This window comes from Notolepis coatsorum, assembly GCF_963971535.1.
Source record: "Notolepis coatsorum genome assembly, chromosome: 3".
NCBI lineage: Eukaryota > Metazoa > Chordata > Actinopteri > Aulopiformes > Paralepididae > Notolepis > Notolepis coatsorum.
In genome coordinates this window covers 173,712,290-173,730,341 of record NC_140167.1, presented here as the reverse complement: position 1 = coordinate 173,730,341, position 18,052 = coordinate 173,712,290, and the positions used below count along the sequence as shown (strand labels likewise).

The following is an 18,052-nucleotide window of genomic DNA, read 5'->3' as shown; positions in this document are numbered from 1 at the left end:
TTGCAAAGCCCAAAAACCGTTGTAACCCCTTGAGCGACGAAGGCCGTGGCCAGTCCAAAACTGCACTCACCTTGGCTGGATCCATGCGCAGATCGCCCTTCGTCAACACAAAGCCCAGGAAGGACACGGTGTCCGTGTGAAACACACACTTCTCAGCCTTAACGAATAGTTGATGCTTGAGGAGACGGTCTAGCACCTCCCGAACGTGCATTTGGTGTTGCACCATATCGCGAGAAAAAATCAGGATATCATCTAAGTAGACAAACACCGACACCCCAATCAAGTCTCGCAGCACGTCGTTAACCAGGGCTTGGAAGACTGCCGGAGCATTAGCCAAACCAAAGGGCATGACCAAATACTCATAGTGCCCATTGGGTGTGTTAAATGCAGTCTTCCACTCGTCTCCCTCTCTAATCCTGACCAGGTTGTATGCATTACGTAAGTCAAGTTTAGAAAAGACCTGTGCCCCCTGTAAGCACTCAAAGGCCGTGTCCATGAGGGGTAAAGGATATCGGTTCTTGATGGAAACGTCATTCAATCCCCTATAATCAATGCATGGGCGCTGATCCCCATCCTTTTTATCAACAAAAAAGGGGAAGTGGAAGGGCGTATGTGCCCCGCAAGCAATGCCTCCTCTATGTAGGTGTTCATGGCCAAGGTTTCGGGGCGTGAGAGAGAGAACATTCGCCCGCGAGGCGGGGAGGTACCGGGTAGAAGATTAATGGGACAGTCGTATGATCTATGAGGCGGAAGTGCTTTAGCACGCGTCTTGCTAAAAACGTCCGCCAGGTCCCAATAGATCTCAGGCACCCCTATTAAATCGGGATTAGAGGGTAGATCAGAATCTGCCACGCTCCCCACCATCCTGGAGAAAGAGGGAGGAGACAAAAGAGAAGAGGGGGGGGGAGACAAGGGTTTGGGCAAACTCCCGCTGACGATCGACTTGACGTCGGCCGCCGTTGAGAGTTCGCCCGTGCTCCAATTAATGACACGAACACATGACGACAACCAGGGATGACCCAACACCATGACAGAATAGGGGGAAAAGATGACAAAAAAAGTAACCCATTCCCACTCCCCACCCTCCACCCGGATGTGTAAGGGAACTGTGCGCTGGGTGACGCTCCCACTGCCCAGGGGCCGACCGTCCAGGGCATAGACTGGTAAGGGAACCCCTAAGTCCTCCACCGGGGTTCCCCACTCCTTCACCAATCCCACGTGAATAAAATTGCCCGCCGCCCCTGAGTCAATGAGAGCCTTAGTTCCCCTAATGTCACCCCCACAGTTGATCGCCACCTCAAAAAAAGTGCGAGAATCCGTGGTTTTGGCAGGAATGAGCCCACCTGCTGGCGCCCTCTCGAGGCCCGACGGCGCACCTTCCATCCCCGATTGGCGCCGAGCCGATACAGCCTGGACCCGACAGCTGCCGAAGCGGTGACCGGTGCGGCCGCAACGGAAGCAGCGTCGCTCTTTGATGAAGCGCTGCCTCTCGTCGTCCGAGAGCGACAGCGCTCCAAGCTGCATGGATTCATCACCCAGTGGCCCACTCGTGTAATGCATGGAATTATCAACACCAGGAGAAGAAGGAAAACATACCTGGGGCTGGGTGTTGTTGACATGCTCCTTCTCCCTCTCCCGGTGCCGATTATCCATCTTGATGGTGGTGTTGATCAGCACTTCCAGCTGCTCGGGGATCTCACGCGCGGAGAGAGCATCTCGCATCCGCGCTGAGAGTCCCCTGACGAACAGAACCACGCAGACGTTCTCCGCCCAAGCTGTCTCCCGGGCCAAGATCCGAAAATTGATAGCGTAAGCTGCGACTGTGCGGAGGCCCTGCCGGCAGTCGAGAAGACGACCACCAGCCTCGAAGATCGAGAGTACCCGGGAAGTATCGAATACTCTTCTCAATTCCCGGGTAAAGGCGTCCAGACTGTCGCAGATTATCGCCCCTGCCTCTAATTCCGCCGTAGCCCAGGAGAGAGCTTCGCCGGTGAGCAGTGTGATAATATACGCTACCTGCGCTGTCTCCGATGGAAATGATCGTGGTTGCAGCCGGAAAACGAGTAGACACTGGGTGATGAATTCCCGACAACCATCCGGTGATCCGTCATAGCGAGCGGGCGCCTGCAGATGTGGTTCGCGGGACCGCTCCTGGACCCCGAACCCCCCCCGACTTTCCTCTGCGTGGAGCGCTGCTTCCCCCGCCGCCGACTGCACACCAGCCACTCCTTCTTGGGCTTGTCGAGCTGTGGCCAACGCCGACTGCGCCACCGCTTGGGATGATCCGACGACCCCATTGAGTCGGATTAACTCGGTCAGGTCTTCTGTCAGAATGCAGGTAGGTGAATTCCAATGGTTGAAGGCAATCACAGAGACAGAGAGTGTTTACTCTTGAACAGGTTCGACTTTAATAGTAAGAACACAGAGTAAATTCTAAGAGAGAACAAGTGCTAAAAGCACAAGTGTAAGATAAGGTAAATGGGAGCTTATTGGAGGTCCACAGTAGAACCGTCCGCGTTATCCCCGAACGCAATTAGTGAAGACCTGACAATGGACAAGCAGAAGAGAGGTATGTTAAATGGAGAGAGAATACCAACATTCCACACACACCCCCGTGACAGCCAATCAGGAACCACCCCTAAGTGACAGCACTAATTGACAGGGAAATGACAGGTGACAAGCCCAGTGACATATGCCAGGAATGTGGGTGATCACCGACCGAGGTCGGTGTCCAGAACGTAACACCGTCTCAAGACGGATTTCCGTCAATTTGATTGGGGAGATCCGTCAATTTGATTCGCAGTCTAACGGAATTGACTACCTGGTATAATATGATTTGTAGATGCATACAGATTGAAACAAAATTGAGCCAATCAGAGGCGCCAAATATCATGAAAAGGGAATTTTTTCTACCGAGGCGGCGCCAAGCAGTCATCACTCAGGGACTCGAGTGGTTGCAGCTGGAGGCTATTGGGCGAGTGACATTTGCGAGGTCTGTCCGCCACATGGCAGGGTAACAAAATAGTTGTGTCCCCTGCTGTGGTTGTGAGTATAGTATACGTTTATTAGCTTAACTCCGTAGCAACATCACACAGGTGTATCTGTAGACAGTCTCCTCCCCACCGTATATATCTTTTTTCCTACCACCCACCCCCTCCTAATGTACAGTCCCGGACTTTCCAGTGAATCATAGTGTCCTTTTTTTTCATTTTCCCAGATGCACCATGCACCAAGGATCCAGCTGATTACTGCCAATCTGGAGGATTGTTCCTTATCTGCTCTTCACTTGTGCCACTGATTCATTGACCTTTTGTGGTGTGGTATGTTTTGATTTTTACTTAGTAATACACTGTATAGTTGGGATTCTGAATTAAACAGTATAATGTTCACATATATTATGGAGCCCCCAGGGGTCGGGAGAATATTGTGGAAAACAATATAAAACTGAAATGGTAAAGCTAAAAAACTGTAGACCTGACCACAACCCCCTCGGTTCAACAGCACAATATGTTGCTTTCTCCGCTTTTAAAAGTTGAAATCATCTGATGACATTGAAGGGATAGTTCAGAATTGTGGACATAAAGTTTAATTTACTACTTGGCCATTATGTTATGTTCAATGGACTGCACTTATATAGCAATAGCGCTTTTATCCAAAGCGCGTATGGCCTCTCATTCACCTATTCACACACATTCACACACCAATGGTGGCAGCTGCCATGCATATTGATCCATAAATAGTGTTTAGATTGTACTTCTATAGGTTTTTAACTTTACATACTGTATTTAAACATTATATTTGAACAAACACTGCAAGCTAAAGTTTTAAATCATTTGAATCTGTTTTATACAGCACACTTGCTTCCAAAATAAAGCAGTTTTACAATCCTGATCGTTTGTTAACACTTGAAGCTTTTTGTTTCTAACAATCTGTACAATAAAAGTGTTTCTCTGCTGAACTTTGAGTTCTGTCACTTAATTGAAGGAGTTTGATTGTAATAATTATGGGAAAACCTGTAAAATAACAGTGTTTCACTGCTGAACTTTAAGTTCTGTCACTTTATTGAAGGAGTTTGATTGTAATAATTGAGGAAAAACCTGTGAAATAACAGTGTTTCACTGCTGAACTTTAAGTTCTGTCACTTAATTGAAGGAGTTTGATTGTAATAATTATGGGAAAACCTGTAAAATAACAGTGTTTCACTGCTGAACTTTAAGTTCTGTCACTTTATTGAAGGAGTTTGATTGTAATAATTGAGGAAAAACCTGTGAAATAACAGTGTTTCACTGCTGAACTTTAAGTTCTGTCACTTTATTGAAGGAGTTTGATTGTAATAATTTAGGAAAAACCTGTGAAATAACAGTGTTTCACTGCTGAACTTTAAGTTCTGTCACTTTATTGAAGGAGTTTGATCGTAATAATTTAGGAAAAACCTGTGAAATAACAGTCTTTCACTGCTGAACTTTGAGTTCTGTCACTTTATTGAAGGAGTTTGATCGTAATAATTTAGGAAAAATCTGTGAAATAACAGTCTTTCACTGCTGAACTTTGAGTTCTGTCACTTAATTGAAGGAGTTTGATTGTAATAATTATGGGAAAACCTGTAAAATAACAGTGTTTCACTGCTGAACTTTAAGTTCTGTCACTTTATTGAAGGAGTTTGATTGTAATAATTGAGGAAAAACCTGTGAAATAACAGTGTTTCACTGCTGAACTTTAAGTTCTGTCACTTTATTGAAGGAGTTTGATCATAATAATTTAGGAAAAACCTGTGAAATAACAGTCTTTCACTGCTGAACTTTGAGTTCTGTCACTTAATTGAAGGAGTTTGATTGTAATAATTATGGGAAAACCTGTAAAATAACAGTGTTTCACTGCTGAACTTTAAGTTCTGTCACTTTATTGAAGGAGTTTGATCGTAATAATTGAGGAAAAACCTGTGAAATAACAGTGTTTCACTGCTGAACTTTGTGTTCTGTGACTTAATTGAAGGAGTTTGATTGTAATAATTATGGGAAAACATGTAAAATAACAGTGTTTCACTGCTGAACTTTGAGTTCTGTCACTTAATTGAAGGAGTTTGATTGTAATAATTATGGGAAAACATGTAAAATAACAGTGTTTCACTGCTGAACTTTGAGTTCTGTCACTTAATTGAAGGAGTTTGATTGTAATAATTCTGGGAAAACATGTAAAATAACAGTGTTTCACTGCTGAACTTTAAGTTCTGTCACTTTATTGAAGGAGTTTGATCATAATAATTTAGGAAAAACCTGTGAAATAACAGTGTTTCACTGCTGAACTTTAAGTTCTGTCACTTTATTGAAGGAGTTTGATCGTAATAATTTAGGAAAGACCTGTGAAATAACAGTGTTTCACTGCTGAACTTTGAGTTATGTCACTTAATTGAAGGAGTTTCATCGTAAATGTAGGGAAAACTTGTGAAATAACAGTGTTTCACTGCTGAACTTTAAGTTCTGTCACTTTATTGAAGGTGTTTGATCATAATAATGTAGGAAAAAACCTGTAAAATAACAGTGTTTCACTGCTGAACCTAACCTGTCAATTAACAGTGATTCTCTGTTCTCTGGTTCTCAAATAATAAACAGAATTATCTGTAAATGTATTGCTTTTCCACTTTATTTTAATTAGGGTATTTCAATGTAAATTTTACACTAAATCTCTGCCGCCAAGCTGCCAGACTTTTACCGTTTTTTTACCGATTTTTTTTTTACAGTGTGGGCTAGCTTGACATTGGCGGCAGCTAACCGGGACTGGACTGTCCTTAAAAAAATGTTTTTGGTTCAGTCGATGAGATGGTCAAATACCGTTGTAGGAAATACGAGTTCGGTTCACTTCTAAGTTTCAATGATGCTTTATTACAAAATGGGTTCAATTGACAAAGTTAAGTCACGATTGGCTCCGTCCTCCTTCTAACACACACACACAATGTCAGATCATCACAGTATCCTACAGAATGGTAGCAGAGTAGAAGAGCAAGAGGCCCTCTCTCTCTACATAACAGCCTTATAAACTAGAAAATAACCACTCCTTTAAAGGAAAACTCCAACATTTTGGGAAATTAGCTTATTTAACATCTTCCCTGGAGTTAGACAAGAAGATACATACCTTTTTTGTCTCTGTGCATGCATTAGGCTTAGGGAACGCCCGCACCGTTAGCGTAGCTTAGCTTCATCACTGGAAGTGGGGCAGTCCTTTACCCTGAAGTTCCCTACAGTCCCCTACAGTCACGAAATACACTCCAAATACAACTCCAAAAACGTTCCTGTAAACATGTTGTGACCTGTGTATTTACCACGTGGAGAAATAAAAAATTATTGAATTCGACATTTACGTTTTCTACGGCAACTACGGACAGGGCAGAGTCCTTGTGATCTCACACGAGGGCTTCCTGATAAATAAGGTGTGGTGTGAATAACTTACAGCTTGTTTCCACTTGACAACAGAAACAAACACAAGCCAAGTGTTCCAGAACTGACTACAGTTGATTTACTGTCAGTTGTATAAACAGGAAATCAACTGTTGTTTCAGCTGTTGCCTAGCAACACATGAAACATTCCACTGAAATGGTCAAGGTCAGAGAAAAGGTCATGCCTTCAAATGGGGTCGTGTTTAACGCGTCCAAGAGAAGAGTCCATATGAACGACTCACTATTTTGAGTCATGACTATGTTAAGTGAAAATATTCTGAAAGTTCAGAATTCACAATTTGTGACATGGTGACAATATTTAAAAAGTATATTAAATATCGTCTTTTTTAGTAAATGAATACTATGTCTGAAAAAATTTTGATATTCCCAATGGTCTCTTTCCTCTGTCATTATGGCGTTGCATTTAGTTAGCTAAATCGTTGGTCTCTGTCTTCAAGACGCATTGCCCAGTTGCCTAGCAATGGTGCCCTTTAACCACTTGTGTGCCAAGCATATCATGTACTTGACTTCCCATGTCGAGACCACAAACTCACGAGTTCCATTTGAAGGCAGCATCTGTCTCAGCATGGTAATGGAGGCCTTGCATGGAATGTTTGTGAAGTTCTCGTTTTTCCAGTATGGCTGCCTGTAACATAGCAACCATTGTTTTGTACATGGCAATGGAAGATACACCGGTTGCTATGTGCAAAGCAATGGTTGCTATGTGTTGATATATGAGAAATAGATAATATTTTCTGGACCTTGTAAACAAGTCGTAGTATTTTTCCAGTGTTTTACCTACTCTACCACTGCACAGAAATGAGCTATTTTCTTTTGAAAGTGGTTACCAATGGTTCCAGGCAGCCATATTGGAAGAGAGAAAACTACACAAACGTTCCATCAAGGCTTCTATTTGATCACTTTCTACTGTTGTATTATATATGATTGATATGAACAAGAATGATATTGAATGTAAAATAATGTTTATTTTCAACCTTTATAGTGGAAATAATGAATTCAGAAATGCAAATGAACGAAAAAGAAATAATTCAAAATAGAAATCATACACTATATTGAAACTTTACATGGACTGAAGAACAGTGAGGCAACGAAAACAATATCATTTGTATGTATTTTTGTTGTTTGTTACAAAACCAATGGCTTTTTTCTGGTGGCAAATGCAAATAGCCTCAGAAGTAAACCAGACAAGTGGACCCCTCAGTGTTTGGTGCTGCTACTCAGCCTGTAACTGCATAATGAGGTGTAGGATTTGGGTGGTGAATAGAGCACATCTCAGAGACAGTACTGACATCAGCATGTATGAGCATGTCATACTATGATACATACATGTGATGATGAGCAGAATGATCTTCATATTTTTAATACTATCTGATGAACTGTCCTCTCCAGAAGCTGCAGACATTTTGGAACAACGCCATTCAATGGTTGGACCAGGGACGTAAGGGGGTGGTTGGTGTTTTACCAGCGCTAGGCGGTGCCGGTGCCCACTCCTTGTTCAGCGAAGCAGGACTGAAGTGTGAGAAGACAGACTTCAGAAAGGACTTGAGTGTATATGTCTGTTGGTCATACTCTGACGCACATAAGGAAGAGATCCAGGCCTTTGTGGCTGAAGGAGGAGGTCTTATCGTAGGAGGGCACGCATGGCACTGGAGATATAGTTACCGTGGGGAAAACGCACTGGCTGACTACCAGGGGCGGAGCTAGGGGGTGGCTACCTGGGCTCAAGCCCCGGATGTATTCTGAAAAGCCCCGAATCTATTTAAAAATAAATAATTTTTTTTTTTTTTTTTTTTTTACAATTCATCATTGTTACATGAAAATATGTTTGCACCAGATTTAGCAGAAGCTAATTTCCATCTGTGGTCTATCCAGCTGCTAACTGTATTTGAGTGAGTTAAGTCTTGGTGTTATGGTAGACTCAGACCTAAGCTTTAAATCACAATCAACAAGTTGACAAAAACTTAATTCTTCCACCTTAGAAACATAGCTAAAGTACGGCCATTTATAAATCAAAAGGACGCTGAAAACCAGATCCATGCCTTTATCTCAAGCCAACTCGACTACTGTAATGCACTCCTTACCGGCCTCCCGAAAAAATATGATGATAACTATTTTATTGCAATGCACTATTGCATTATTTTATTCTATTTTACTAACTATTTTATTGCACTGCACTATTTTACTTTGTATCAGTGAATCATAGACGCCTGGCCATAAGAGCATTCGGAGCATCTCTGCTCTCCCACTATTGAACTTGGGGGAGCAAAGGTATAATCTTGCTCCACCACTTTTTGATTATATGGCAAATATGATATATCCCCCCCCAATATATAAATCTAACCATAACTATGTTATGGTTAACTGAGTTTTATAGTGAAAAGAGCAGCTTTATTGGTCAAGATTGAAGGCTCTATATTGCAGGAAATTGCACGTACAGGTTCATTAAATTCAAAAGAAATCTGTCGTGGAGGGGGTCGTGCCTGAGCCCCTCCAAACCACCCCTTGCCTGCAAAAAAAAAAAAAAAAAAATTAAATTTTTTTATTTTTTATTTTTTTTTAAAATTAAAAAAAAAGAAAAAAAAATGGGGGGGGGGCCCATCTGGGCTAAGCCCCGGATCTCCTACAATCCTAAATCCGCCCCTGCTGACTACCCAGGTAAGACCCAGGTACCATACACTCAGGGCCGCCTGGGAGAAATGCGAGGCCCTGTGCGAGATTTAAACGCGAGGCCCCCCCCCCCCAAAAGGTAAAAAAAAAAAAAAAAAAAAATATATATATATATAATTTTTTTTTTTTTTTTTTTTTTCACACAGTCAACATATTCGTAAATAATAGCGCTGCCCGAGGCTGGGCATGATACAGTCAACATATAGCAAGAGAGAGAGCGAGAGAGAGAGCTCCCGTTCTACAGTCAATATACAGTGTACAGAGAGAGAGACACATTGGAAAGAAATTGAAATGCTATTTGGCCCTAAACAGAGAGTACACAGTGGCAGAATACCTGAGCACTGTGACTGAAGATCCTTGACTAGGTACAGACTCAGCGAGCACAGCCTAGCCATCGAGAAAGGCCGCCATAGGCAGACTGTGTGTGTTAGAAAGAGAGAGAGAGAGAGAGAGAGCATGTGTGTTAGAGAGAGAGCATGTATGAGAGAGATAAGCAAAGATGACCCCCTAAAGGATATTCAACTTTTAATGAAAGAACAAAACAGAAGGAAAAGATAACTTCACAAAGGCAACATGAATATACATAGATCCAAAAGGACAAAGATCAACACTTAAATCCAAAGAGAAAAGATAAGATAAGATATTCCTTTATTGATCCCCTTGGGGAAATTCAGGCATCATAGCAGCATGGGGGGGAGGGGGGGAGGGGTACAGGTAGTAAAACAACACAGTATACAGGTAGTAAAAGACAACACAGGCAGTGTAAACAATTTGATCAATATGGTCAATATAATTTACTATCTGACTAGCTGAGGAATATTCACATTATTCACAGTGTCACATGAGGTGCAGTATGCATGAGGTAGTGTTATAATTTACTATCTACTGAGTATACATTAATCAAAGTACCAGGGTAGTCTACTTTGTCCCCCTTGGGTTCCTATAAGTCCCAGGTCAATGTCTGGTAGCAGTCGCTGTAGCTGCCCCCTGTTGTGGGGCCTGGAGGCTGCTAGTCGCTGCCCACTGTTGTGGAGCCTGATGGCCGCTGGTATGAAGGACTGTCCGAGGCGGTTAGTTGAGTGTCGGGGGGGGATGAGTCTGTGGCTGAACGAGCTTCTCATCTTGACTAGCTCGTCGTAGAGTGGGTGGTAGGGGTTCTCCATGATGGCATCCAGCTTCCTTATCATCCCCCTCTCTACCATCACCTCAAGTCTAGGTAGCTCGACTCCCACCACGGAGCTAGCCTTCCTCACCAGCTTGTTGAGCTTGTTGGTGTCCCTTGAGTTGATGTAGCCTCCCCAGCAGAAGAGGGTCTATACCAGATAAAACAAAGCAGCAAGGAGCCAATGGCCGACAGCTAAAGGCTAGCCAGGTAGGCTACTGACACCAGGCCACACACAGCTTTGGCCAACGGCCCAACGCTACCCAAGCTACACAAACGACCAAGACAATGAATTCACACACAGCACATGTCGTATCTCCAAATGTTGTGAAGTAACATATGTTTTGCCTGGAAAAAAACATTGTTATTAACAAAACATTCGGGAGGGGAAGGAAGGAAGAGTGGGGTAATGTCATGATTTTCATTAATCTTACCTGCACCAAGGAACGCAGGGCGAAAGGCAGCAACACAGGTCTCCACGTTGACGAAAGGCCTCTCGCTGGCGGGACAAAAATAACCCCCTGCTATTCTCACGGCTAATGTCAATGGTCGTAGCACAAGCTAAGAGCTAACTCAAGGCTAACTGATAGCATCAAACGAACGTTCCCAGCCGAGCGCAGCTGGCAGCTAACGTCGTAGCTAAACAGCTAACTGACTAACAGTTAGCTCAACCAGGCTATCGCTAACCATTAGCTAACGCAGAAGCAAGCTATGCGGCTACATACAGGTGCTGACAGGCCACACACCGTTAGCTACTAGTAGTACTACAACAGCTAGTCGGCCAGTTTAGCTCCAGAGAGAGAGAGAGAGAGATGTCCACGGCGGGAATAGAATAGAGTTAATAGAATAGGTTAAAAACTCACCAAACGTCCAAGAGGATGGAGACAACCGCGTGGAGTTGACGAAGTTCATCTGCCAAACGACCATCCTCTTCATCTTGGCTGTATGCGCTGTCTCTAGGTTAGCTAACGCTAGTTAGCCTTTAGCTAAGCTAGCTACTAGCCGACATCATCATGGCTATATCATGACAAGGCTCCGGCCATTTGTCCCGCTAGCGAGAGGCCTTTCGTCAACGTTCCTTGGTGACCGACCGACTGATAATGACCGACCTCTTTCTTCGTCTTGGCTGGCATAACTAAGCATAATAGTCAAAAGCTGCACGCGCGAAATAGTCGAACGCAGCTGACTCACGCCGTCGTACTACACATGATGTAAGTAAAACCACTCCCTTCGTTGAAACCAATAGTATGTCTGCTGCAGAACCCCAGAGGCTGAGCTCCAATAGTGAGTATGTCTGCAGACTGCAGACCCAGGAACAAGTCAGACACATTCTACAAACGTGTCTAATGTGAAATATATAAGCATATAAGCAAAACTAGCTGTGATTGGAAGATCATTGTAAGTGGTTGAGTCTAAACTGCCCTCATTTAAAATCATAAAAAATCACTCTAACCCCCCTCCCCCCACTAATCCCAGTTCAGCTCTAGACTAGTCATGATGTGTCCATATTCTTCTCAATAGTACCAACAGACAGAAGTTTACGTACCCATGGACACTTCTTCTAATTCCAACATGCCTACTCATTCTTTCTGTGATGTCCTCTTGTCTTACACCCAGGTGTCCTCCACTCTGCCGGTGACGAGTCCTCAGGACCACTTGCTCCTCTGTGTGGGAACAGCGGTGTACAAGGTGTGTCTAGAGCCCAAAGCCATCCTACCTTACCTCATCAAGGACATTCCTGAGATGCCCGCTGTCTATAACAGCACGGTCAATATTAATGTCAACACAGCAGGTAAGACCTCATTATTCCCCATGAAGACAAGATGGAGACCTGGATATACTCTCTATATACATACAAACAGACATATGTGGTTGAGTCTACATGGACCTCATTTCAAATCGAAAAACCTAGACAGTGCATTTAAATGTGATCTATATATATTACAGACACATGTACAACAGGTACATTAGTAAGCAAAATGAGCCATTACTCAAAGCAAATCCCAAGATTTAATGGTGTCCAACCTTGGTGTCCAGCATTGCGCATTTGCTAACTTTGACATATATATGCAAATGCTGCTACTATAAAACTGGTAGCTCACAGCAAGCAATCTGATTGGTCATAGCTGTGGTATAATATCCATATACCACGGCTATGATATATGATTCCTTTACACAAGTCAGAATCATTCATTTACAGAATGAAAGGTTGTCCCAACACAGAGCATGTTAAATATCTACATAGTGGCGGTCGGATGGCGTAGCGGAGATTGCGCTCGTCACCAATGCAAGAGGCTGCGGTCTCGACTCCCGGAGTCAGCATTGCCCTGCGGCTTGGGCCGATCGTCATACTAACTTGTTTGGCTGAGTTAGCGGGAGGGAAGTCGAAGGTGGTAATCTGGCGTTGTGGACAGCGACGCCTACAGGTCAGGTCTGGGCGCCTGCTCAGCGAAAGGCAGGAAATGGTGAAGGCAGCGTTACCTCCCACGCGTTACGCTTCACCAATGAGAGTCCTCGCTGCCAGGTGAGAAGAGAGCCACTGGCTGTCTCCACATGTGTCGGAGGAAGCATGTGGTGGACTTCAGGGTTCCCTTGTACCGACCAGTAGGAAGAACATGTGCACAACAACCAGGTAGGGGAGGGGGGGGAATTGGCATAACGACTAAATTGGGATGGGGAGAAAAATAGAAAATCAGGCGGAGAAAAAGAGGATAAAAAATATATATATTTATATCTACATAGTGCCTTCAGTTCAGCTGTGACAAGAACCCTCCCTTTTGAAAAATGTTAAAGGTATATGTATTATGCTATTGTTGGATATTGAGTAATTTTCTGTGTGTGTGTGTGTGTGTGTGTGTGTGTGTGTGTGTGTGTGTGTGTGTGTGTGTGTGTGTGTGTGTGTGTGTGTGTGTGTGTGTGTGTGTGTGCATAGACGCCCACGTAATAGAGCAGACGATGCACGTGCTCTAGGACTATTGAACTTGGGGGAGCAAGTTTATGATCTTGCTCCACCACTTTTTGATCATATGAAAAATATGATATACCCCCCCCCCCCCAATATATAAATCTAACCATAACTATAGTCTATAACTATAATCAAATTAATAATACACAATGACACTTAATAACAAGTTTTTAAGTTTCCAAAGATTGCGAACCCCCCCCCTGCCCCATTATGGTTTGATCCAGTACCTCCCAGGCAGCGCGTAGACCTTCAGCACACAGCGCTGCAGTCTGGCTGCACGGCTGCAGCGGGTAGGCTGAGTGTAAATCAAATCCCACAGAGTGTGTCATAATATTGGTGGCAGGCAAGCAGGCTTTTCCAGTAAGTTGTTCAAATAAAAGGATTATGTTAGACATAAGTTACTATTGAGTGGTAGTAGAACTTCTACGGTTCTACCACGCAATACAATAAAAGTGTTTCACGGTCCCGAATTGCGATCTGGTCATACGGTTTCCTCGAATAAATAATAATAACGTTTCCCTCTCTGGTTGGCGTTAGCTTTAGTGCTAGCCGCTAGCTAACGTTATCTAGATATGTGGTGTGAGGCACTGTGAGCTGGATGACGTTGACTTCATTTGCAAACGTTAACGCTATATATATGGCAGACGAGCAGGGCCGTATTAACGACGGCCGCGGCCCGTGGGCCTATAGTGACGAGGGGCCTCCATCTTTTTTTTTTTCCTTTTTTTTTTTATTTTTTTTTTTTTTGAGATCGATGTCATGATTGTGCACTGCAGACTCAGGGAGGTGGCAGAGAAGGAGAGAAAGAGACACAAGATTTACAGGTAATGGAAATATATCTTTTTTCTCTTTCTTATTAAAAACTTGGCCTATTTGAAAGGAGATTGATTTAATAAAAATGAATGAGCGAAAAATCAATATACAGTGTATATACAGTATATATATTAATATATTATTATTATTATTATAGTAATTGGCTATCATACTGCAATATAAACTGAGTTTTATAGTGAAAAGAGCAGCTTTATTGGTCAAGATTGAAGGCTCTATATTGCAGGAAATTGCACGTACAGGTTCATTAAATTAAAAAAAAAATCGGCCATGGAGGGGGTCGTGCCGGACCCCCTCCAAACCACCCCTTGCCTGTCAAAAAAAATAAAAATAAAAAATTGCACCCCCACTCTCAACTATAACTAGGCGGCCATGTGTGTGTGTGTGTGTGTGTGTGTGTCAGAATGAGAGGAGTGGATCAGCACAGGTCTCTATCTCTCACCTGGTCTGCAGACCACCATGACAATGCCACATGAGATGGTCAATAAGGGATGGAAGGTGAGAGTCCAGGGGCTATGGCCTGCACCCCTTTCTCTACTTAAGATCATTGGGTCTCATTCTCCAACATTTTCCAAAGACTTCTCTTAGGGCAACCATCTTGGAACCGACTGAGACAGAATCGAGGACAAGTTCACTCTGATTCCCCAACGCGTGGGGAAGATGTCTTAAGTGGCTCAAACGATCACAGCTGGGATGCCGGCGATGAGGAATGTCACTATGAACGTGCGTTCCCGTCTAGGTCATTTGCATACAAGACACGCCTCCGATAACTCCTTATAAGCCAGGTTCTGTGCTGTTTGCAAAAGAAATCACAAAAAGCCGAGAGTTTAGACACACCTGTCCAGCTCATTAAATGCAATTGATGCGATGCAGCCAGGTAAAAATGGTGGCGGAAGCGCTTTGCGACCGATCAAAATGAGATTAGATTAATGTATTGTCATCATATATACAGGCTACTACAGCTCGTGCCCACCTGCCGTAGTGCACGCATGCACACACACACACACACACACACACACACACACACACACACACACACACACACACACACACACACACACACACACACACACACACACACACACACACACACACACACACACACACACACACACACACACACAGACACACACTCGCAGTACTGTATAGTCTACGTGCGTAATGAATTAACGCAGTAGGCTTATATTATTCTAATGACTTGTTTTATTAGGAAATCACAGATACCGCGCTGCCTATAGTAGTACAGTCCACCAGTCCGCTGCCCGACTCTGGCGGCCTTAATATCTGTACTGTACTTACTGTACGTATAGGGCAGAGCATATATATAGTATCTACTAAATCCTAATTAAACAAGTAATTAGAATAATATAAGCCTACTGTTCATTCATTAGACACGTAGGCTACATAGTGTATTCCAATATCTGTTTTATTGATTAATGATATATTTGAAAGAATGCAGGTTATAGCTATATAAAACAAATGTCTGTCCCATTGTACCAATCAATGGGATATATTGCATGTTGGCTATAACCTGCATTCTTTCAAATGTATAATTCATCAATTAAATGGATATCTAACAAATAAGAAATACAAATGCCACAGAAGGCATTCAATAATTATAATTTTCAATCATTTCACAATAATTGCATAATTGTGTTTGATTATCTGAGTAATTAAGTAATTATACATTTGTCCAAAATAGCTGGTTCAGATATGGTTAATCCAGCTGCCCTGTGATCAGATGAGTCCATATTATTTATTTTTCCGACATCAAATGCGTAATTTCTTATCGTACAAATATTGTCATATTTATTTTAATTATGATTAATTCATTAATTCCAAGGAGGCCTGTAGGGTTGACATGAAGGAATCACTATGATTCCTCCCAAATAAAGCCATTAAGAACACGAAGCACAGCAGTCTGTCAAGTTAAGTGTGCTCCTCAGCACTCGTAAAACCTGCTCTTAGTCACGGCCGAATCCAATCTTGTGGGGAATCCCACAACCGGCCCTAATATGTCTCAAATGGCCCTAAGAGCAAATTTTTTGTCGTAAATCCGTTGGAGAATGAGACCCATTGTCTCCTTCTCTTCCTCAGTGTGTCTCCTGCACAATGAGAGCACTCCTCTCAGCCAAAGCTCATTTAACTATGTATGTACTTTGTACTAAATTGTTTAAACCTATGATATAATTGACGAGTCCAGATCCACCACAATGTCTTCACATTCCCTGCTGTATCTTATATCCTAAGAGCTTGTTTTACTGGCGGCCTTTGTGGAACTGATGACTCTGATTAGTGTGATTACTCTGTTTTGAGCTTCCAGGCATCAAGGACACCTCCATCATTCTGGGAAATGTCACAACTCACAAAGTAACGTAGTTCACTCTGTGTGTTGCTCAGGTCCAGATTGGCTGTCAGAGTGACAATCTTCAGAAGAAGGAAGAGCTGAAGAGGGCAGAGACTGTCACTGAGCGTTTTCCTGTCAATGCGGAAAAGGTGCAGGTGTCGAACATGTGGGGCGGCCTTATCTACCTGGTGGCTCCACCCAGAACACAGGTGGAGGGGTCAGAGGTCATGGTGGAGAAGGCCGTACGTGCACCATACTACAAGTCTGGTGAGTGGGTGTATGCATGCGGGTGTATGTGTTGGGTGAAGACTGTGTACTGGTACTGGAGCTCTGGTATCCGCCTCTCTTTCTCCAGGTGTGACAACACCAGCTGATTGGTTGTCGCTGCGTACAGCCCCCCCCCCCCCCCCCCCTGGGCGGAGCTAGAGTTTGAGAATATCGTCCTTACCTTGCCTTCAAAAGAAGTCCTGATCAGCTTGCGTCACTTTGGGACGACGTCATGAAGGCCGTCTATGACCTGGCAGCCCATAAGTTCCGGCGCAAAGAACGCATTGTTGCAGATGTCCAAATCTCCCATGGTGAGTCTTCATTCTTGTCCCTCCAGGGCTTGGTGATATCTGAAAAGATAATAGTACTATATCCTCATGTGTAAAAGTAGTGATGTACGCCCCACAACGTTTTCACATCAGAGTTTTAGTTTCTGAAAAATGTGCGACAAACAAAGCGGTAGCTTTGTTAGCAATGCTAGTCAATGGGGAATCAAAGCATTGCTGCCATTCTGTATCCATTAATTTTAGGCTGCCAACTGCAAAAAACTATAATTCATTTAGAGGATTACATACTGTGGAAATGTAATAATTATAACAATAATACATTTTATTTATATAGCACCTTTCATACATGAATTGCAGCCCAAAGTGCTTCGCAGCAGTGATGTAGACACAAAATAGACATAGTTGCCACAATTATAGACAGGAATAAAATGAGCAGAGAATTGACATTAAAATATTCATTAAATGAAAAGTCATAAGATATTAAAATTGAAAAAATATTGTAATATTAAAATCTATAAAAAGGATTGTGATAGATGTTAAGATTTCCAACCCCAAGAGGGCTTCCTGCACAGGTCCCTCCCACTCCAGGGTCTGAGGCCCCTTGTACTGGGAACCGTGCGAAAATAAAAGCAATGCATAAAGTGCAGACATAGAATGAGTAGCAAACATGTAATATAACATGTTACTAATGGAATCTCTGGTAATATTAAGTAACGTTACCACTCAAAGCTTTTTTTTTTTTTCTAACTTAAATTTTTATTAAACATTTATAGACATACATCACAACATATACAATGACATCAACAGATATAAACGATAAAGATAAAAACAATAAGAATTTAAATACTAAAAAATGGAAATAAAAAAACACACTGACTTAAGCAAAGTTCCCACATACATAAATAATAAAATGTAAAAACATAAAACAGTTGTCGTACCTTAAACAAAAATGAAAATAGAAAACATTAAGTGTGTGACATGGGTTCAGAGACCCTCCTTGAACCTCTTTCCTCCTTTACCCTTCGCCCTCTTGTGTTCCATTTGTTCCTTCCTCTGTGATGTCGTTTTCGTTCCC

General features: G+C 42.9%; 1 pseudogene across 1 annotated transcript in view; it reads left to right on the top strand.

The window, feature by feature from the left end:
* LOC311226061 (TRPM8 channel-associated factor homolog) overlaps positions 1 to 18,052 on the top strand; it is a 98,393-nt pseudogene that overhangs the window by 37,270 nt on the left and 43,071 nt on the right. Inside the window, exons 3-8 of the transcript in view lie at positions 6,380 to 6,424; positions 7,841 to 8,089; positions 11,898 to 12,072; positions 14,486 to 14,574; positions 16,477 to 16,690; positions 16,779 to 17,001. The product of the transcript in view is annotated as a TRPM8 channel-associated factor homolog (transcript). The remainder of the gene's footprint in view (positions 1 to 6,379; positions 6,425 to 7,840; positions 8,090 to 11,897; positions 12,073 to 14,485; positions 14,575 to 16,476; positions 16,691 to 16,778; positions 17,002 to 18,052) is intronic.